The sequence below is a fragment of the Sapajus apella genome, unplaced genomic scaffold, assembly GCF_009761245.1.
Source record: "Sapajus apella isolate SASKATOON/1434 unplaced genomic scaffold, GSC_monkey_1.0 scaffold3, whole genome shotgun sequence".
Lineage (NCBI taxonomy): Eukaryota > Metazoa > Chordata > Mammalia > Primates > Cebidae > Sapajus > Sapajus apella.
Window position 1 is genome coordinate 10325539 of NW_022436943.1, and position 23738 is coordinate 10349276.

The following is a 23738-nucleotide window of genomic DNA, read 5'->3' on the forward strand; positions in this document are numbered from 1 at the left end:
ATAAAACTACCATCGACCTTCTTCACAGAACTGGAAAAAACAACCTTAAACTTCATATGGAACCAAAAATGAGCCCACATAGCCAAGAAAACCCTAAGCAAAAAAAACAAAGCTGGAGGCATCACATTACCTAATTTCAAGCTATACTACAAGGCTACAGTAATCAAAACAGCATGGTACTAGTATCAACATAGAGATGTAAGACCAATGGAACAGAACAGAGCCTTCAGATGTAACTCCACACATCTACAACCATCTGATCTTTGACAACCCTGACAAAAACAAGCAATGGGCAAAGGATTCCCTGTTTAATAAATGATGTTGGGAAAACTGGGTAGCCATATGCAGGAAGCTGAAACTGGACCCCTTCCTTACACCTTATACAAAAATGAACTCCAGATGGATTAAAGATTTAAACATAAGACCTAACACCATAAAAATCCTAGAAGAAAATCTAGGCGATACCACATTTAGGACATAGGCATAGGCAAGGACTTCATGACTAACACACCAAAAGCAATGGCAACAAAAGCCAAAATAGGCAAATGAGATCTAATTAAGCTTAAGAGCTTCTGCACAGCAAAAGAAGCTATTATTGGAGTGAATGGCAACCAACAGAATGGGAAAAAAAATTTTGCAAACTACCCATTTTTTAAAATAGTTTAGTGAATTTTAATAGCAAATTTACAGGAATAGCACAGAAGACAGACAACGTTAAAAATATGTACTTGCCTGTAGGACAACTCAGTTAGAAAAGCATAGTGAATGGATGGAATCTACTGTATGATAAAAATGCTACGAACACCATTTAGTTGCTGTCAATAAGACATGTACTTTTTAGAAAAAGAAATCCAAATGCTGGCATTGCTCAGAAAAAAATTTAACAGGTTTATTTATAATTATAAAGTTGAACTGGTGAAACTTGTTCACTGAAACATTTTAACTTGCATTAATGCTTTACCTCTCCATTTATATTAAAAATTCACACACAAATGAAAATGGAAAAATTGTCAATACCTGATTTCTGTCCCCTATTTTTCCACTCACAATCATATACTTAGGTACCTTTTGACCCCATGGAAAAAAATTACCTAATGTTCAGAACAACCAATCTGACAATCTACCCATCTGACAAAGGGCTAATATCTAGAATTTACAAAGAAATTAAATTTACAAGAAAAAAACAACCCCATCAAAAAGTGGACGAAGGATATGAACAGACACTTTTCAAAAGAAGACATTTATGCAGCCAACAAACATGAAAAAATGCTCACATCATTGGTCATTAGAGAAATGCAAATGAAAACCACATCCAGATACTATCTTATGCCAGTTAGAATGGCCGTCATTAAAAACCTGGAGACAATAGATGCTGGAGAAGATGTGGAGAAATAGGGATGCTTTTACACTGTTGGTGGAAGTGTAAATTAGTTCAACCACTGTGGAAGACAGTATGGCAATTCCTCAAGGATCTAGAAATAGAAATACCCTTTGACTCAGCAATCCCATTACTGGGTATATACCCAAAGGATTATAAATCATTCTATTATGAAGCCTCATGTATAAGTATGTTCATTGTGGCACTATTTACAATAGCAAAGATGTGGAACCAACCCAAATGCCCATCAATACTAGACTGGATAAAGAAAATGTGGCACAAATACACCATGGAATACTATGCAGCCATGAAAAAGGATGAGTTCACGTCCTTTACAGGGACATGGATGAATCTGGAAACCATCATTCTCAGCAAACTGACACAAGAACAGAGAACCAAACACCACATGTTCTCACTCATAAATGGGTGTTAAGCAATGAGAACACAAGGACACAGGGAGGGGAACATCACACACTGAGGCCTGCTGGGGGATGGGGGAGCTAGGGGAGGGCTAGCAAGGGGTGAGGGGATTGTGAAGGGATAACATTAGGATAAATACCTAATGTAGATGACAGAGGGATGGATGCAGCAAACCACCATGGGATGTGTATACCTATGTAACAGTCCTGCACGATCTACATATGTACCTCAGAACTTAAAGTATAAAGAAAAAAAGAGTTAAAAAAATAAAATTCACAGAAGAGAAATTTTATGGTATAAATTATTATAATTTAATGACAATAATATTTTGTTAACAATGGTAAATTCTCAAACATAATGGGTAAATAATAGGACCAGACTTAAAAATATATACATGCAAAAGTCAACAAATAATGGAAAATGGTACTTTCAACTCATTATCAAAAACAGCAAGTAAAAACAATAGGCAATAATGAACTACATTTTAGGAAACATTACATTATAATATCTAGTGTGTTCTTAAATTCCAGAAATTGTCAAATATGCTGGTAAGGCTATTATGTTTTCAGAACTTTACTAAAAGCCTTTTGGAAAATGTCTCAAAACCTTCAAGTAATTCATATGCTTTCCCCTGGTAGTTCAATTCCCTAAAACATTCAAAGTATCAAAGATCTGCAGAAAAATTATAAAACATTGCATTATGCAAAAAAGTGAAGACATCCTAAATATTGAATAAATCAAAATTTGTTTTGAAATGCATTGTTCATTCAAATAACAATGTTTTGCAACTATTAATAATAATTTTGAGTTCTCCCACTTTGATTTTCTTTTGCAAGATGGGTTGACAACTCTTTCAAGATGGTTCGCATTTTCATTTGAACCTTAGGATCAGCTTATCAGTTTTCACAAAAATACCAGCTGATATTTTGATAAGGATTTGTCGAATCTAGATTAAACAGTACTGCCATCTTTACAATTGTAAGTCATATGATCCATATCATGGATCCATTTACAGATTCCCACTTATTTAGATCTGCTTCAATATCTTTCCACGAATTTTTGTGGTATTCAGTGTACAAATGTTGCACTTATGTCACTAAATTCATGCACAGGATTTTAGTGTTTTAGATATTATTGCAAATATTTTCTCAGTTTCATTTTTGGATTATTAACTGCTAAGGTATAGAAATACAATTGATTTTTGTAGGCTGGTGACATATCCTGCAACATTTCTGAACTCATTTATTAGCTCTAATAGCTTTTACAGAATTCCTTTAGGTTTTCTATACACAACATCATATCATCTTATTTTTGCACTTAATGTATAAATGTTTTCATTTTCTTATGACTTTCTGAATAACATTTACTTTTCTCTAGTTTACTATTTTTTTAATTGATATATAATAATTATACATGGAGTGCAGTGATGTTTTGATACATATAATGTATACTGAAGAGATCAGAATTATTAGCATATCCATCATCTCAAATGTCGATCATGTCTTTGTATTAAGAATATTCAATATGCTTCCTCTAGATACTTGAAACAGTATATTATTGTTAGCTATAGTCATCTTACGTGCTACAGAACACTATAACTTATTCCTTCTATCTAGCTGTATTTTGCGCCCTTTAACAACTCTCTCCCTATTCCTTCTCCCTTTTCTCTGTACTTTTCAGCCTCCAATATCCCGTTTCACTCTTTACTTCTATGAGATCAACTTTTCTTAGTTTCCACATATTAACGAGAACATGGGGTACTTAACTTTGTTCCATTTCACTTGATGTAATGCCCTCCATTTCCATACATGTTGCTGCAGATGACAGAATTTTGTTATTTTTGTGGCTGAATAATATTCCATTGGGCATCTACTCCATTTTTTCTTTATTCATTTATCTGTTGTTGAATACCTGAGTTGATTCCATATCTTGGCTATTATTTTAATTCTTTTCTTATTATATTTGCTAAATATTATACAGTTATTTTCTTAATGATTGTTCTGGAGATTACAATGTCTTAATTTAAAACAATCTAGTGTGGATTAATATTAACTTAATACTGCATAAAGACTTTGCTCTAATATAACTCCCTTATATCCCCCTTGTCATTATTTTCATAATGTTATGTGGCAATACATTATAAACCCATCAACAGTGTTTTATTATTGTTTCATGTAGTTTTTAAAAATCACATAGGAAAATAAAAGTTACATACAAAAATATATTTATGCCATATTTTATAACTACAGTTTAGTTATATTTACTGGTGCCAATCTTTTTTTGTTGTTGTTGAGACAGGGTTTCACTCTATTGCCCAGCCTGGAGTGCAATGACATGATCACAGCTCACTACAGCCTCAACTTCCCAGGCTCAAGTGACCTTCCCACGTTATCCTCCTGAGTAGCTGGGACTACAGGTGTGCACCACCACACCCAGCTAATTTTAAAAGTTTTTGTAGAGACAGAGTTTCATCATGTTGCCCAGGCTGGTCTCAAACTCCTGACCTCCCTAATCTACCTGCCTCAGCCTCCAAAAGTGCTGGGATTATAGGCATGAGCTACCATGCTCAGCTCTTTACCCAATCTTTAAGAGAATGTCTGCTAGCAACAAATTCTTTTAGCTTTCCTTTCTTTGGGAATGTCTTCAATTTCTTTTTATTCCTGAAGAATAATTTCACTGAGTTTAGACTTTGCAGTTGACAGTTCTTTTCTTTCAACACATGAAATATGTTGTGCCACTTCCTCTAACCACTATGATTTCAAAACTAAATTCCCTGTCATTCAAATTGGTATCCCTATGTAAGTAAAGTGTCATTTCTCTGTGGTTTTCAAGATTTATCTTTGTCTTAAGTTTTCAGAAGTTTAATTATAGTATATCTTGGTATTAATTTTTTTGGATTTATATTATTTGTGGTTTTCTCAACTTCTTGAATCTGTGGATTCATGTCTTTCACCAATTTGGAAAACTTTCAGGCATCATTTATTCAAATTTTCTTTCAGTCTAGCTCCTTCCCTTATCTTTCCTTCTAGGGTTCCAATGATACAAAGTTAGATCTTTGGTTATTGTGTTAATAGGTTCCTGAGGTTCTGTTTTCTTTTTTTTGGTGTAGTATATTTTCTCTCTCATGTTCAGACTGGGTAAATTCTATCATCTTCAAGTTCACTTATTCCATGTTTTGTTATCTCTATTCTATTAAGTCTATCTAGTGAGTTCTAAATTTTCTGTTGTATTTTTAAATTCTATATTTACCATATTTTTATACCTTCTATTTCTTTGCTACAATATTGTTTTTTCATTTGTTCAAAATAATTTATCATTAATTATTGAAACATTTTTATTATGGTTGTTTTAGAATCCTTGCCAGATAACTCCAACGTGTGATTTACTAAAGTGCTGGCTTTCATTATCTCTCAGCTCTCAAGTTGTGATTTCTTTGATTATTGATTATGATGTTTGATTTCTGATTGCATTCCGGATATTTTGTCTCTTATGTTAGTAAACTCTAGGTTCTACTAAAATGTTTTATTTCATCAAGAAATCAGCACATTTGGCTTTAGCATGCAGATCCTGGCCACTTTATGGATTGTAGTTCCAATAACAGTTTAAGTTTCAGAGATATTGTGATATTATTTTGGTCTGCTTTGTTTATCTGGTGCCACTGTTCCTGTTTGTCCCTGCTGATGCTGTCTGAGAGGATGGAAAATTTCCCTAGGTCAGGCTGCTAGATGTGCTTCACTGTAGAATGGGGAGGTGATGTGGGTGATGAAGATGCCTCCCAGACAGGGGGTTGCTATGGTAGTGTGATTGGGCCCTGTCATCCCAGGTGTCTCTGGGCAGGGAAGAGGAATCTCAGGTTTTCACAGGTGCAAAGTCAGGCTACTGTTGTGACAGGGTCTCTATTGCTGGTGCAGAAGGACATCTCAGTTTCTCTCAGCAGGGGAGTAGTCTCAGGTCAGGTGTGAAAGGTGAGCACTTCCCTTTGCCTCTGATTATTGGCAGGGCAGTTGATTCTACTTACCAGTGGTGGTGGGCTCACATGATATTGTTGGAGGTATGAGCATTCTATCTGGGAGAGGAATAAGCCTCCCTGAGCTGCCTTCTGTGGAAACTGTCTGGTCTGTGTCACTTTCTGCAGTTGAGTGAAGGTAGAAGGAATACTGCACCATACACCTGTGTTGTTCTTCTGGTCCTAGGGTTTCTAATTAGTTTTTCATTCTCTTACCACCTTTCAAAGTTCTCCCTTGTTTTCTTCTTGTTCTGTTTTCCAGATTTATTGCTATATTTATCAGGGAAGAGCAGAGAGTAATATATCCATAACAGTCTTTTCCAGACTATAATTCCCTTCTTCCTGGGTGACTTTTCAGGATTATGAAAATTTTCTAAAATCAGAGTGTGGTGATGGTTGTATAACTCTGTGAATATACTAAAAACCACTGAAATATATGCTTAAATGAATATTTTAATGGTATGTAAATTATATCTCCAGAAATATATATATTTTTAAAAAGAAGCCAAGGTTCTTTTCATAGAAAGTAGCTCTGGACTTTGCAAAAATAAAAATGTATTTTATATTTCACAAAGCTAAAGTACATTTACAGTAAAGCTAGAAAAATGCTTTTACCAGTTCCAGCAACAGGTGACTATCTGGATACAGTGGTGGTCATGTAAAGTGTGACAAGAAGTCTTTCTGACTCACTGGACAGTCTGTTGAAATCCACCAAACCCACTGCCAGATCAGTGATTACAGACTGGTTGATACATATATAAAGGAGGAATGTCATTTGTGTAATCTTGAAACCCTGAACTAAAGAAATTGCCACTCAAGTGCAAAAAGATTTTCATTAATTTTTTTCAGCAAAGGAAGGATATGGTACAACTTATGAATGTCATGAATGATTGGTTTAGTATTTTAATCACTAGTTTTAATCAAGAGGATTTCGAACTTCGCATATTTCTATAGCAGTTAAAAAAAAAAGTCTAGAAAAAAAACACAAAACAGCAGCATGGAAGACTAAAGATATGCTAGAAATATAAGCCCGGTTATTCTAAAGAAATATTAATAAATTAAAACTAATTTCTAGAAAAACAAAGATATGTACAAGATATAGATAATATATAATTAAAACACTGAAAATCTTAACATCCAAGAAAATATAAACATATAGTTATTAATGAGAGATTTGAGAGAATATATCTCATTCTTAGAATAGAACAATAGACATTTTCCTTTTTAAAAGAATCAGCTCTAACAGTAGAAAACAATATTGCATGTTAATTAATGCATTGGTAGGACAAGAAGCTGAGAAAGTAGCAAATTGAGTGATTTCAAGTTAAGATAAAAGGAGAGCCAGACGTTCTTTGGGGTATGTACTACAAATTTTGCAACGTTTAGTCTGGACAGGCAAAGCATAGGAATGATGTTTTCCTAATGTCCATTTTGATACCAGCACTGAGGGAAAGCTTCAAATCTCCAAGTTTTTGAAGACCGATGTGATTAGGAGTCTCAAGCAACAGATTTTTTTTTTTTTTTTTTTTAGAAATTGTATACGGAGGGTAGGGTCAAAACAATGAAAGTGATGCTGTATACAAAGAAAAATAACACACCTGTAATATTCTGCAATAGTCTAGCCACACACAGGGACTAGATTTATTTCCAGTTTCCAAATTTTAGGAGGAAGTTTGAAAACTAAAGCATATTCCTAGGAGAGTGACAGGAAGAAGGGTACAGATAGCATGTCATATGAGGAATTCTGACAGACATCTTGTCACAAGAGGCTTGGAAATAAGGCTAAATGAGACAAGATAACAAGATACCTATCTGAAGTTTGGCCCCATGAAAGGTAAACTAACAAAAGATGAGACTCTTAGTGGAAAGTATCTAGCAATCATAATGATGAAAATAGTTGACCATTCCAGTGCACCTGGAAAATAATTATTAACCTGTATTTTTGTTTCTACCCAAACTTAAAACCAATGGAAATTTAGGTTGGAAGTGGGATACTATCAGAGGGATCTGAAAGTCATTCTATGCCTGATGGGTGAAAACATGTAGATAAGTAGAATTCTAGAATTAAAGTGAAGCTTTCTATCTAATACCTAATCTCTTTTCCTATCTTCTTTTTGGCCGTGGTTTACTCATGTCTTTTACATTTCTTCACACCCATCTTCATTGTTCAGAATTTTGCTTCAAACTTCAACTAAGATATGAGAACTTCTCATTCCCAGCAATTGCTGAACTATGGTGTCAAAAAAAGACCTGTCAGGCCTCTCCCAGATTCACAGCTGGACTCAAGACACAAGCAAGGTGCCAGGGCCAGCTAGAAGTCTTGATAGCACATACCTTGTTCCTTCAGATGACATGCCACAAATATTAACAAATGTTAGGAACTGACTTGAGCCTGTTGAAACTCATTTGTTTAAAATTGTTCAAAAAATATTTCAGATATTTTCAAAGTACTTGTGGCAAATGCAAGGCTGTGTTTACCAAACTCTCTTTCTTGCCCTCCTGGCCACATAATTTATTGACATTTCTGAATCTTGCCTGCAGCTAGCTGGGGGTGTGTAACTCATTGCTAGCTACTAGAATGCCAGTGGGAGTGGCATGCTTTATTTTCCAACCTTTATTCCTCCACACTTCTCTCTCTCCACCCACTGAAAGCAGAGAAGCATGAACAGAGGATGACAGAACTACATGATGTATAGATCCCAGATTCCCTATTGACTGTGGAGCAGAGCATCCCACTGGTCCACATTGGATGTAATGTGAGTGAGAAATAAACTTTTATTGGGGCAACTGCAGAATTTTTGGCATTGTTATGCAGTCATCCTATCTTGCTTGGTAAGATAGGTATTGATTGCTTGAAAAGGGTGCTGTCAAAACTAAACCTAAAATATGTTAAACTGGCTTAGCAGTCAGACAGTGCATGCTAAGGAAAATGATACAGGAATATTGATAACTCATGAAATACCAAAAACATTTGGTAAAACCGTCACCTGGGGCCAGGCACGGTGGCTCAAACCTGTAATCCTGGCACTTTGGGAGGCTGAGGCGGGCAGATCACTTAAGGCAAGGAGTTCAAGACCAACCTGGCCAACACAGTGAAATCCCATCTCTACAAAAAATACAAAAATGCATGCCTGTAGTCCCAGCTACTTGTGAGGCTAAGGCATGAAAGAATTGCTTGAACCTGGGAGGCAGAGGTTGCAGTGAGCTGAGATTGTGCTACTGCATTCCTGCCTGGGCAACAGAGCGAGACTGTCTCATTTAAAAACAAACAAACAAACAAAAAAAAAACAACTGCCATCTGCAATAACTTGGAAGGCAGATGATATGCTGTTATGGGTTGAATTGTGTCCCCCAAAGGAAATATGTTAAAGTCTTAAACCCCAGTACATGTGAATGTGACCTTATTTTGAAATAGGATCTTTGCAGCCACACTCAAGTTAAGAAGGGATTATTTGAATAGGCCCTATGCCAACATGACTGGTGTCCTTATAAGAGGGAAAATTGTACACAGAGATACATATACACAGAAGGAAGATGATATGATGACACATAGAAAGACACCATGTGAAAACAGAAGGTTGGAGCCATGCAACAACAATCAAAGGGACATTAAGGATTGCCGATCACCACCAGCAGCTAGAAGGGAAGCATGGGATACACTTTCCCTCGGAGCCTTGCAGTAAAAACCAACCCTGCCAACACTTCTATTTCAGACTTCTAGTCCTCATAACTGTGAGACAATAAATTTCTATTGTTGTAAGTCACCCAATTTGTGATGCCTTGTTATGGTAGCTGTAGGAAATTATTAATAGTCCATAGGCATATTGAATTTGTTGCTCTATGGGAAGTGATTAGCATTAGAGTATCACTATATTTTTTATCATCATTGGCTTGCAGTGTCTGATTTTTAAGCAAAAATGAAAGAGAATACAGAGTCCAGAAATATGAAGCATCCTAGAGTTAGAACAGCTGATTGTTTCAGATCCCAGTTAGTAAGAAAAAAAAAATTAAAAGACTTTGACGAGCCAGGTGGCAGAAAACATTCTCAGTTGTGATCAACTGAGAATGTAGGGTTGATCCCTACAGCAAACCCAACCGTACAGCAAAGATCAGATTAATTGGTGTGGTCTTCTTAATCATTGTTTTAGATTATATTAAGACAATTTATTAAACTGAGAAAGACATCAGGAAAATAAACCAAAAAATAAGGCATATTTATAGCGATGGTTAAAAAAGATCTTTGTAGTTATTTACATGTGGAACTGACTGGGACCAAATAAATTAGAAGCCTACTGATTTGTTGAGATAATCATATTGCCAAAGAAACCATGAGCCTTTGATGGTCTGAACTGTAAAACAAACTTCATGTTTTCCACTTGCTCTAGCTAGAAGCAGTAGAGAAAGCTGTACATATTTCTTAATTTCCATTTCAAATATGGTCCAATAGAATAATAAACCAAAAAAAAATCTCCCAGTGTTGAGCCAGATGCTGTAGAGGGAAAATAGACACTAGAATTCGTCTCAAAAGGGAGATAAAACCCTAGTCAAGCAACTCTCCCCACCTTTAGGTTAGACTTCAGAATGTTTGTCTCAAGCATGATCTGTAGATTACAGGCCAGGTACATGTGTACTTTTTTTTTTTTTTTTTTGAGACGGAGTTTCACTCTAGTTACCCAGGCTGGGGTGCAACGGTGCGATCTCGGCTCACCGCAACCTCCGCCTCCTGGGTTCAAGCAATTCTCCTGCCTCAACCTCCTGAGTAGCTGGGATTACAGGCACATGCCACCATGCCCAGCTAAAGTTTTGTATTTTTAGTAGAGATGGGGTTTCACCATGTTGACCAGGATGGTCTTGATCTCTTGACCTCATGATCTACCCACCTCGGTCTCCCAAAGTGCTGGGATTACAGGCGTGAGCCACCGCGCCCAACGATGTGTACTGTTTTTATAAATAAACCTTTATTGAAATATAGCTGGGCTTTATGCATTCTCTATGGCTGCTTTTGGACTACAATGGTATAGTTGAATAATTGCAGTGGGCAGTATATAGCCTGCAAACCTAAAATATTTACCATTTTAGGAAATAGAAATTGTCCTCTCAGAAAGTATTTGTTTGGGAGGCTGAGGTGGTAGGATTGCTTGAGCCCTGGAGTTCAAGGCCAGCCTGGGCAACTTAAGAAGATCCCATCCAAAAAGAGAAAGAAAGAAAGAGAAGAGAAGAGAAGAGGAAGGGAGGGGAGGGAAAATTATTTGCTGACCCCCTGTCTAAAGGATTTTTATATGCTATGAATAACTGCTGACTCTTATTTTTCACTTTTCTGAATGGGCAATATTATTGAAGTTATTTTGTTCTTGTTGTACCACTGTATATTGGGTGCATAAGATTGGAGTGGCGTGGCACTTGCAGAAAACTTGTCTAATTCTTAACTTAAGGGATCACTATGGATAGAACTGAGCGTCACCAAGAGATTCTGAACTTTGAATTGTATACCATGATTGAATTAGACTTTGTCTCCCCTGTGAGACAAAGAATGATATTTGGAGGCCAGGAATGTGTATTGTGGTATAAGTAATTCTGTGTATTAACTAAATGACATTTCTTCTTCCTGACCTCAAAGTTAGACTTCATTATCCAACCCCCTGGCAGTTAGGTAGGGACAAGAGACTAAGCTCTAGTCAAAGGAACTGACCCAGTATTGGAGAATCGAGCAAGGCTTCCCAGTAGAGGTGATGCCCAAACTTGACCTTAAATTAGGAAAACCCACAGAAAGAAAAAGGGAAATAAAGCAAAGAGATAATAAAGATGCTGAAGCAAGAAATGGCAACGTATTTTCTCAGTAGACTCCAAGCACGTGTTGATATTAATTTTTACATAAGAACAGGCAGAAATGAAGGTCAGAACCAGATGATGAATCACACATTCATCATGTTGGGAGAACAACAGGGTGAAGAGCTCATACACAGGTAGAATAACTCATACTGTTTGCAAATCTTATAAATTTGTGAGATTCATCTCAGAGTGCTCAGATTACTGCTGATGACCTGGGAAGACGTCGGTTTGCCCAACTCCTTTGTCCTCATGAGATATTGCTCAGGTCCCAGCTCACAGCTCCTACCCCACTGTGGCAGATGACATGAATGGTCAACTTGCTTGATGTCTTTAGACAGATGGAACATTAGAAAATCTATTGCTAAGGTTCAGTAAAGGAGTTTCCTTATTTGAATTAGAATCCACCAGTCTGACACACTTATGCAGGGTTTTAATTTGAAATGTAGTTAAGAGCAGAGAGAAACAGCTGAAAAGCATTCAGTCAGCCCATGCCCACCTTGGCTGACTTGGCATGGTTCCAGAGCAGGCAGCAGGAACCCCCTCACCCTGAACCGTTGGATCCAGCAGCAGCACACATAAAAGCCCAATTGTGTGGTGAGGTTTTGGGGCTTTCCTGGAAACACAGAGTCTGTTTCTTCAGGCTACTCAATGATTCCGTGCTGTTTAATAAATCCATCTCCATTTAAACATGCTGAAGTGGGTTTTATTGTCTGTAACTAAGAACTAGGGCCAATACATTCACCAGATAAGTTTCCAGCACATATATTGGCACTGTGCTTTAAAAAGATTTATTCACCCAACAATTATTGAGGCCTTACCATGTGTTGGATACTGCATATCACCCTGGGTATGTTAATATGTTATTAAATGAATGAACAAATTATTAACAATACTTAGAATGTGGAATTTACAGCATGAGGTTTACATGAAAAGGAATATAAACATTTTAAATGGAGAGTACACTTACACTCATACGATTGTTCGTTGTGGTATCTGTGATACTTAAAGGAGTATATATAAATGAAACCTTTCCTCAAAAGGACTGGATTATCAAGTAGGTTTCCCATCACTAGAGTTGTTCAGAGATAGAATAATAATCTGACACAGATATTGTGTAAGAGATTTCTGCATTGCAGTCAAGTTTGATTAAATAATACTCTGAAAATATCTGCTTATCCAAGGAGGGAATCCATATTTCAGCCCCTGCCTCATACCATCAAACCAAAGCAACAACAATTTGTAGTGAACTCTCTCCAAGATTCTTCATCTCCTTTAGATATGCAGTTGGGGCTGGTCTGTGGCTCATTTTGGGAGACAGATGTAGGTTGAAGGGTTTCTTCCTCCTTGTTCTTAATTCTTCCTGCCCTGATATGGCATTCTGTTTCTGAACATGGCAAGCATCTCCCACTGGTGCCACCCCCACCTCACCCACACTAGGGGAGTGTGGGAGAGCAGTACGCAGCCAATGTGGACACTCTGTTCTATATTTTTGTCTCCTCCTCCAGGTGTCTGAGCCTATCCGTACTGATAATTAAAGTACCAGATTCCAGTTGAAAAAAAAAAAACCCAGTTTCGCAAAACTGCATCTCCAGTCAGACTCCTAATATTCTATGTCATTAGTCACAGCTCATTTGGTTGTGCTGTGATGGTAGGAATGGTTTGTTGTGTCTCCCATTGGAAGAAAAATGAGTTTCAGCAAAGAGAGCTACATGTTCATGTTCCTAATATATTTATAAAGTCAGTTTATCTAATCCTAGAGAGATGCAGTTTGAACACTTTGATATTCAGGGATCACAAAAGGAAAACAATAGTAGGCTTAATGAAGAAATGTTCCCGGTGATCTGCGGGTGTCTGTCTAATGAACAATTCCCATAATGATCAAGGTCATCTCTACAGGTCCTTTCTGTCTGAAATTGCTGCCCACATGAAAGACTCAAATCTGGTTGGTCCCATTGGCTGGTACTGAGTATTGAAATGTGCCTCTGAAAAATATGACTTAGGAGAAGCCTGAAAATAAATGTTAATCAGTGGCCAGGACCTAGAAGAATCTAGCTTAGTCCTAATGGAAACCAGGCAGTGGGCCAACTCCTTTTGTATTTGGTTTTCATGAGAATCTGCCTGTGGGGGAGCTCTGAGTGTTTTTAGTGCAATAATAAGCTTGTGTTCTCTGAGCCAATTAGTATGTAATTAGGTGTTGGCTAATGAAGGGGAGGATAAAAGGTGGAGCTGGCAGAGAAAGCTGGTGTGGGTGTGACTCACGTGTATGCAGGTGGTGAAGTTGCACATGTTGAGAACTAAATTGAATTTCTAAAACCCAATAATTTGTTACACACTATTAGTAAGTTCTGTATTAGACTTTCAGGAGCTTTTTCATGTCTCTATCGAAATATGTTGCTATTCCTCTCTGCAAAATAAGATGGGTTCAGCACATGCATATTAACCTTTTTCCCTGGCCATCTTCTAAAAGTTTAAAACGAGAATTGGTTGGGATGCTTGTTAGTATTGAGTTACCTATAAGAGAGACAAAAGAAAACCATTGGTTTGTTCTTCCACACAACATGTATTTCTTTATGCGCTCATCAGTGAACTAAACAAAGATCCCTGCCCTCCTGGAGTTAGCGTTCTAGTGAGGAGAGATGGGCGAACAACAAACATAAATATGGAAATTATATACTACCTTAAAAGGTGATGAAGAAGTTTAGGGCGCGACAGGAGATCACCGCCCCCCTCAACACACACCACACACACAATGGTAAGGGATGTGTGTAAGTTTCAAAAGATAAACTTCCCTCAGAAGGTAAGATTTGAGCAAAGACTTGAAGGACTTACGAAAGGAAAAGGTTGGGGGAAATGGGGCAAGAGTTGACACAAATAAGTAATGTCATGTGCCTAAAATGACTGGTGATTCAGTAAAGACCAAATGAAGAAAAAATTTTTAAATTCTTTTCCTATTTGATGTTTGTGAGAGTTTGCATTGATGCAGGCATTTTGGGTGTTTCTGTGGCAGCAAGAGGCTCTTGATCTCGCTCTCAGATGAGTTTTTGTTAGTTTGTTCTTTAAAAAAGGAGCAGGGTGGAGAGCAAGGAAAATAAAGAGAAATACAGCCTTTCGTGAATGGGAAGAAACCGGTTTGTTTCAGTTGCATAAGTGAGCCAAATTGTTTTGGATTTTTTTGTTTTTCATCAGGCAGTAAACATGTTTTAATTCTATGAGTCCTTCCCAAGTATGCTAGACACTGTGATGTGAGCTCTTTATGAAAGCACCCTTCACCACGTCTCTCGTTAACTCATTCTGGTCTCCTTCAAGCTGTATAGTTAGGAAGGTAATCTTGGTTATCCTAACTTCTGTGTGTCAGGGAGCAACTGCAAGTGAAAGCACCCAAGAGAGTGTAAAATACTTTAAAGATGTGAGATACTACTTTACTGTTAATCAGTGTTGTTAAAAAAAAAAAATTTCTAAATGATGATGAATGTGTTTGTTCTCCTTCTCCAGGCAAGGAAGATGCTAATTTGATTTTTGAGTTAAACTGATGAGTTTTTGCAGCTGTCAAGAGGTCTAAAATTGAGGTAAGCCCCAAATGATGGGTAAATTCTGATATTATAGTCTGTTTTTCACCACACTAATTCAGTAAGGCATCATCCCCACCACTTATCAAAGTATGTCTCACGCCGCCCGTGCCAAAGGATTCCCCAATGGCAGAAACCAGAAAAAAAATCAAACCCTTTTATTCATAATCTCTTCATATTACCACCTCCCTATTATATTCATACTTCATCAAGGAAACCACATTACGAGAAGATGTTTGCCTCTGCTGTCCTGTGCCTCTGGCAAGCTGATAATCTGAAACTAATATCCTTTTATTATTTATACAACATTTGGCGAGAGTGGAATAAGCACTAGTAAAAAGTGTTTATCTTTTAGCTTTGTTTTTAATTTCTACTCAAGAGTGCTTCTTTATTGGAAAGGGAACCAATATACACATCTCCAATTATGTAAGGAGTTTCATGTGAAAATACGGTTTAATTGACCTCATAGATCCAAATTATTCCAGTCATATTTAGTCCTTCTTATAACTAGTTCTGTGGCAGTAGCCTCACCAAACTGTTGCCTAAAATCTACTCACTGTGAACTTCCTTCCCAATCTAACTTTGCTCTTTCATTGATTCTGCTAATTTATTGACTTCTCCCAATCATCAAAGTTAACTGCAGGTGAACATTTCTGAGTAGACGGACTTAACATTAATACTGTTATTTGTGTATAAAGGTGACCTTACTGACTGGCCAGCCTTGGGGCAGATATTTTGATTTTTTTCTCCAGCAATGGGTATAGATTTATTCTGGCATACTTATGCCCTTGCTGAGTAAAGCTGAGGCCATGAATCAGAGTAAGGCTGATTGGCCTCCATAGAGCATTGACCACATAACCATGCACTCGTTAGCACCATGGGCTAATCTGCTGCACTAATGGTTACAGATGTTATGTTTAATATCCAAGTCAAAGCTGACCTTTGCAAAATGGAGCAGACACTGTGCTAAGCAGCAGACATAGACCATTTTCTATGCTCTACAGCTGAACAAGATTGGTAGTCTTAAATCTATTTAGAGTGAGAAGATGAATACTTAAAAGGATTAGGTAATTTGTCCAAGGTGACAATGAGAATAAGTAGTGAACCCAGGATTCGAATCCAGCTTTACTATAGAGCCGTCCCTTTTTTTTTTTTTTTTTTTTGCTCGTTGCCCAGGCTGGAGTGCAGTGGTGTGATCTCGGCTCACCGTAACTTCTGCCTCCTGGGTTCAAGCGATTCTCCTACCTCAGTCTCCCAAGTAGCTTGGATTATAGGCATGCACCACCACACCTGTCTAATTTTGTATTTTTACTAGAGAAGCAGTTTCACCATGTTGGTCAGGTTGGATTCAAGCTCCTGATTTCAGGTGATCTGCCTGCCTCAGCATTCCAAAGTGCAGGGATAACAAGTGTGAGCCACCATGCCCAGCTGAGTCATCATCTACACTAAACTGTGTCCTTCATTAATGGTATACCTAAATTTTAGCCTGTAATCTAGCATTATAATCATCAGGAAGAAGAGGACTTCTATAGTATGGCTATACTATACTATCCTTGACCAAGAAATATCTCAAAGCTTCAAGCAAACTCTCAAAACTTCAGATCAAACCTCCTCTTAAGAGATAGCCATAGAGAATTTAGGCCAATATAAGGACAATATACTGTCCTGATATTTGAAATATCTTCTGTAAGCAAAGATTTATCAGGAAATTGATTTACTGAATGGCCATGAGGGCACCGTTACATCCACTACTGCTTCAGTGAGCTGAACCAATTGGGTCCTTATTCCTCATAAGCAGGTTGCTTACTGAAATCTAAGTTATTGAATCCATCAAATTTTGGTTTATAGTATAGTGTGTACCCAACAAAAGCAAAATAATCAGTTTCAAAGATAAATTTAAAAAATTGTACAATTCACAGACTAGATCGCTCTACTGACAATCAGTGAATAAAAATATGTCATATATTAAGATGGTTTTGCAATTAGGGGAAAAAGGAGATTCTCCTCATTTTAAAAAAATTAGTACATCAGTGAAAAAAAATCAGAAAACAGAATGGATTTAGAAATTGCATTATTTCTTAGCTTTGAAGGCTTTAAGCTATTTTAAAAGAGAAATTTAAACTCTTGACCTTCAGAGGGGAAAATGGTCCATCGATAGTCACAAAAATAAAATGTAAACTAACTTTTGTTTTAAGAAGCAAAATATGAAATGTTCCACAAGATTTATTTTTGTGTGGTTTTCTTCTTTTTTGCTTTTATTTTGAGCAAGAAACAAAAAGTGTCATGAAATAATTACAAGTAGTAACAAATTTTTTGTAAGACTGGAAAACATTGTTCTCAGACAAGTTTGAGATCAAATCTTAATTCTAACACTGTGTTGATTTACATGAGTTAGTTGACTCTCTAAGTCCTAAAAAATGTATAATATAAAGTAGGATACTCTCCCACAGAATCTTGGAATAACCAAATTGTGTAGACTATGTATGCAAAGAGGTCAGCATAGTGCATGGCTTATAGCAAGTTCTTGATAAGTGTAAATTGCAATCTTTTCAAAATCTCAACTCTCTATTTTAGCCAATGAAAGCAAAATTCAATAGAAGGAAAAAATGAAGACAATAGCATTAAAGAAGGAGGAGATCAAGGTAATTTTACTACAAGAGATTGTAGAAAAATACAGAAAGTAACAGGAAAAATATTTTTATAGAAACATAATATTTGGTGCTTTCACAGCGTTAAGTTTATTAATAATGTAATACCCAAATTTCATAATGGAAACTAAGAATTCTCAACATGAGTAATAAAAGTATTTCAACTGATACTTAAAAGATGGACACACAAGACTTCCTGGAACCTTTTTAAAAAATTTCCAACAGAGAAAGCCCAAAATTTCCATTTTGAGGAATATGACATCTAATTACACAGGGAAAGCCTTTCTACTTTCATTCAACATCATCTACATAACATAACCTTTTAAGAAAGCATTGTTAAAGCACTCTAAGCTATATATTGTTTTCAAAACTCTAAGATTATTACCACTTGGAATTTCCCTATCGTGTCATCATCTGAGTAACAGACATAGCCACGTTTCTAAATGTTGCTCCACTACTGACAAGTTACATTTGATCCTGACAGAAGTGGCTTCAGTTTTTTTTTTTTTTCTTCTTCTTCTTCTGTTTTTCAGCTTTCTAGCATCATCCTGGGCTTACTAATGCCTTCGGCTTTGGGATTGGAATTTTTTCATGTGACCAGATAGCCATTTATGTTCTCAAAAGACTGGATTAGAAATATCCTATTCTACATCAGAAAAGTTGGTGCAGAAAAGTTGAGAGTAATTATGTCCTTCCCCGTCTCTAGCCCTCACTCCCTACCCATTTCACTACATTTGACACAACAGTCAAGGGACTGATATGTTTTAAATAGCAAATAAATCATCTTCCAAGAGCCCTATTTGAACCTGGCTTCTATGGTCTGGGCAACTGAGCCCTTGTCTACCCTTGGTAGGGCAAGAAAGAGACCCTTGCTTCTAAGCTTTTGATGCCAAATACATTCTTCTTTCTACTTACATTAGTGCAAACAATAATATTGAGATTGTAAATACCCAGATCTCTTTTAGCTGGATTACATTTGACAGGCAGTAGCTATGATCAGAGTAACCTAGTTGCTCATTATGTAGTGAAAAGTGCCCAGGGCACCCTGGGGCTATGGAGTGACCTCCTATGACTAAACTACAAATGTTTACTCTTGATGAGACATTTATAAGTTGGTATATCATTTCTACTGCAAACAGCTACTCTTGACTTATATTGTGATTTTCACAGTGGGGAAATAACAACTAAATAAGGAACTAATGGAGGCGAGGGTTTGGGTTGTGTGTGGACTGTGCACTCTCTGATCACAGCTGGGTGTTTTTCCCCTTAAATTGTTTGAAGCTATTATACTATATCATTTTGTAGTAGCATATCATGTTGGGATGATAGAAAAATTATTTAAGTGAAACATTGTAAGTTCTCTATAACAACTTCATTGCACCATGTTGAAAAAAATCACATAAGAGACATCTAAAATGTCATATTCAGTGGCAGTGAATTCATCAGACCATGGCTGTAAGTCAAGATGCCCCTCTGGGATTTTGGATAGAAATTAATGGTCTTTGTGCCTAGATATGAGTGGATCCAAGGGTACCAAGAGGTATGTTGAGGTACCCAGGGACTCAGAACCTATTACTGCCCGGGGACATGAGGGGCTAAAAGAGAAATCATGATGTCGCTAGAGTCCAAATGACAGTTGGAGCCAAGAAAGGAGGAGTGCATGACAAAAGCAACCACTGACAGAGCCCCCAGTGTTGAGGAAGAGAGAGAGTAGGGAAAACGGTACTTTGAACTCTCCCTGCTTCCACTCTCAGATCCTCTTACTGGGTCTTCCACTGGCAGATCCAACCAGAAGTCAGAGGGAAAAGATGCTCCATTTTCGTAGTTAGTAAGAGCCAAATTTCTGTAGCAAAAGCAAGGTAGAAAAGGGTGAGAAGTTTAGGGGTGAAGGTGTGGCACAAAATGTGGAATAATCACAACTCTTCAGTGCTGGTGAGACCTAGTGATTGCTTTTGGTCCTGCTCAACATTTTTAACCACTTGGGTGAAGAAATAGTGCCAGAATATTAGACTATGAATAGCAAAAGCTGAAATCTGATTAACCAACAATTCTATCAAGATGCAAAATTATCTCGATAGAAACCTACAAAATAAAGTTTAATTAGAAAATTAGATAAGTTTCCCAGTTAGGATAATAAAAAGTATTTTTTAGAATAATGGGAGAGATGAGAAAAGTGCTTGATGGCAGTATATATCCTAAAACGCATGAATGTCAATTGATGATGGGTCATGATTGCTTTGCAAGCAAATGTAATCTGAGGTTGCACTTTCAGTGGCTGCTAGACATCTCCAGCTACCTATTCCACATGCTCCTCAAATGCAGCTTGCCAAAGCCTAATCTTGTTGCCTTCCCAATCTCCCTCCAAAACTGAACTCCTCTGTTCTTTCTTTGGTTATTGGTATACTGTCCACAGAGTTGTCAGCTAGGAGCCTTGGAATTATCATGTTTCTCCTTCCCTTCCTATGTTTAATGCATCAATAAATCATGCTGATTCTATCTCAAGACATCACTTGCATACTGTTATATTTCTGTACTGCACTGTCCTTGACTTTCTCAAACGCCACTGTTTCCGGTCTCTAGATTTCTATAACAGCTTTCTCATTTTCCTGCCTTCAGTCCACTCTCCCTATAGCTGTCAGTTACCTTCAGATAAACAAACGGGCATTTGTCAGTCCTAACTTTAAAAATTCTGTTCTTATGGAGGTATTTAGGATTAAGGGTGGACTCATTACTTAGTATAAAAGACACGTTTCAGTCTTATGTCCATGTAGGATTTCTCTTCTAGTACATACACATCTTTACTCCAGCAACAAAGAACTGCTGTTCTGAAGATACCACGAGGCTTTGTGCTTTTGTGCTCGTGTATTCCCTCTGTTTGAAGTGCTTCTCCTCCTCTGCCACTCTTGATACACTTCTATTCAGCCTTCCTGACACCTCCCAAGCATCTACCTCTGATTTCCCCCTTGAAAGAATGCAACCACAATTCTTTGCCCTAACTTCTGCAATAACACTTACCTGTTTGTATGTATCCTTCCACTAGTATTTCTAATTTATTTTTACTCCCCTAGCACTCAGTAGAATATCTTCCATATAGAAAATATTCAGCTGAATCTTTGTTGACTTATGAGTGCATTAAATAATTAATTGTATTGTCTAGAATATAGAAGCTAATGATATCACTACATTGGTCAGGCTACATGTATTTTGCTTGACTTGGCCATTTTAAGAAATTCACAGTCAAACTATATTATAACCAGAAGATAACAGATGGCATAGATACCATATCATACTTGGTCTTTCTATTATTCTTTCTTCTGAAATAGGAATAAGATAATTTATTCTGAGGCTACCTCGTATTTCTAATCATATGACAATACCTAGGCAAAACTAGTCCTCATGTTATGAAGTTGATATACAGCTATGCAGCACATAACGACATTCAAGTCAATGAATAACTATGTAAAGCATGGTGGTCTCATAAGATTTTAATGGAGCTAAAGAATTCCTATCACCTAGTGATATTGTAGCCTTGTAACATTGTAGGACAATGCATTACTCATGTTTTTGTGATGATGCTGCTATAAACAAACCTACCGTGATGCCTATCATATAAAAGTGTAGCATACACAATTATGTACAGTACACAATACTTCATAATGATAATAAATTATTATGTTACTGGCTAATGAATGTACTGTACTATTTATTATTCATGAGTACATTCTTTCTACTTATTAATATAAAAAAGTTAACTGTAAAACAACCTCAGGCAGATCCTTCAGGAAGTATTCTAGAAGAAGGTATTGTTCTCATGGGAGATAACATCTCCCCTGTGTTATTGCCCCCGAAGACCTTCCACTGGGACAAGATGGGGAGGTAAAAGACAGTGTGATATTGATAATCCTGGCCCCGTATAGGCCTAGTTTAATGTGTTTGTGTCTTAGTTTTTAATAAAAATGTTTAAAAAGTGAAATAATTTGAAAAATAGAATAAAACCATATAGAATAAGGATATAAAAAATATTTTTGTATAGCTTAAGACACACATTGTACAGCTAAGTGTTATTATAAAACAATTAAAAAATTTAAAAAACTTAAAAGCTTGTAAGTTGAAGTTACAGTAAACTAAGGTTAATTATTGAAATTTTTTTAAAGCCTCCTAATAAGCAAGCTTTATTCAGCAGACAAAGGACGTGAAAGTGCATTTCACAAAAGAACATCTCTAAATGACCAACACACATGAAATATTTAATCTTGCTGATAATCAATGAAGTAGGGACAAACTAAATGTAATGTAGCCTAAGGTTATAGTATTTATAAAGTTTATAGCAGTGAACAGTCATGTCTGAGGTCTTTACTTTCACATACCACTCACTCATTGACTCAGAAACTTCCAGTCCTGCAAACTCCATTTATGGTAAGTGTCCTATACAGGGGCACCAGTTTTTATCTTATGCCATATTTTTACTGTAATTTTTCTATGTTTATATATGTTTATATACGTACTTATCACTGTATTACAATTGCCTACAGTATTCAATACAGTAACATGCTGTACAGGTTTGTGGCCTAGGAGCAACAGGCTATATCAAATAGCCTAGGTGTGTAGTAGGTTTGTATAAGTTCACTCTACCATGTTTGTATAATGACAAAATCACCTAATGACACATTTCCCATAGCACATCCTTGTCATTAAGTGACTCATGACAGTAGAGCAAATGCATGCCAAGTGTTCACATACATGACACACACTAAATATTCAAAAAATATAGGATTAAAATTATTACTGGGATTTTTAGCAGCAGGATGTAACACTATTAACATATACTTTTTACTTAAAATGTTATCTTTACCAATTAACAAGATAGGAGTCCTGCATAAGATAGCTGTACCTTTGCAAATTAACCCTTAGATAAGAACAGTATTTTTCACTCAATTATATCAAGAGAAGAAAACTTCTAAAATTATTAATTCCTTTTGCTTTCAGGTTGGTTTCTCCTAAATGACCCCAGATGTTATGGCTCACCTCTCTCTGCATTAAATGTCATTTAACTGCAAGCTACAGAAACATATTCAGCATAGCTAATACAGTAAGTACAATGCATTGGGAAGACACCAGGGATTTGCATATAACCTACCATCAGGAAGGACAGCCAGGTTTCACAGAAAGTGGTCAGCCTCTGCTCCCCTTGGCACCATCGTTATTGGCTCTTGTATTTCGGTTTGTATCAGCCGATTTTCATACTCCAGGATTAGCTTTGGCTATTCCTCAGGGCACATGTTGGGCAATGCCATCACCCCCAGGATTGTACTGCTTCCCAGCCCAGTGTCCCAGGTAACAGGCTGTGTTCTCTAAATACCAATGGCACATTTCTAAGAATTAAATTTATTGTTCTTATTTGAGCCCGTTGTCTTCCTATGGCCAATCTACTATGGCCAGTAGCAGTGAGAACAAACTCTCCTGCAGGAACCTATCCCTGTCCTAAGGAGCATGACTTTCAGGGAAGCTGGGATGGCCAGCTATCTCGACTCTTCCTACTCCACAGTGCAGCTGCCCATGATGCCCAACGCAGGAAACTAAAAGAGGTTTAATCCCATTCTTTAAAAATTTCCATACATAAAGCCTTTTTCCTTAAGTCCAAATTAAACACTTTCTGTTATTGTTTAATAACCTCAATTCTTTTTCTGTTTCTACTGCATGTACAATTGCCTGGTCATGTTAACTCTGCATAATAACCTTTCAAATAAGATTACCAATTTCATTGAAGCAAAAGACTCTGGGAAATTATTTTTATTTCAATTTCCAAATGTTTAAAGATAAGGAATTATGAATTTGCACTAATTTGTCTATTATAAATACCTCTCTGGAGACCTCTGGGCTAGGAGGGCCAT

General features: G+C 36.9%; 1 long non-coding RNA gene across 1 annotated transcript; it reads right to left on the minus strand.

Annotated features, from left to right (window-relative positions):
- Window positions 1-704: 704 nt before the first annotated feature.
- On the minus strand, window positions 705-23509 carry LOC116531030. The gene is made up of 3 exons (XR_004260230.1): window positions 23498-23509; window positions 23377-23381; window positions 705-1091 (listed from the first exon to the last, which is right to left on the minus strand). It is a non-coding gene; the product is annotated as an uncharacterized LOC116531030 (long non-coding RNA).
- Window positions 23510-23738: the final 229 nt, after the last annotated feature.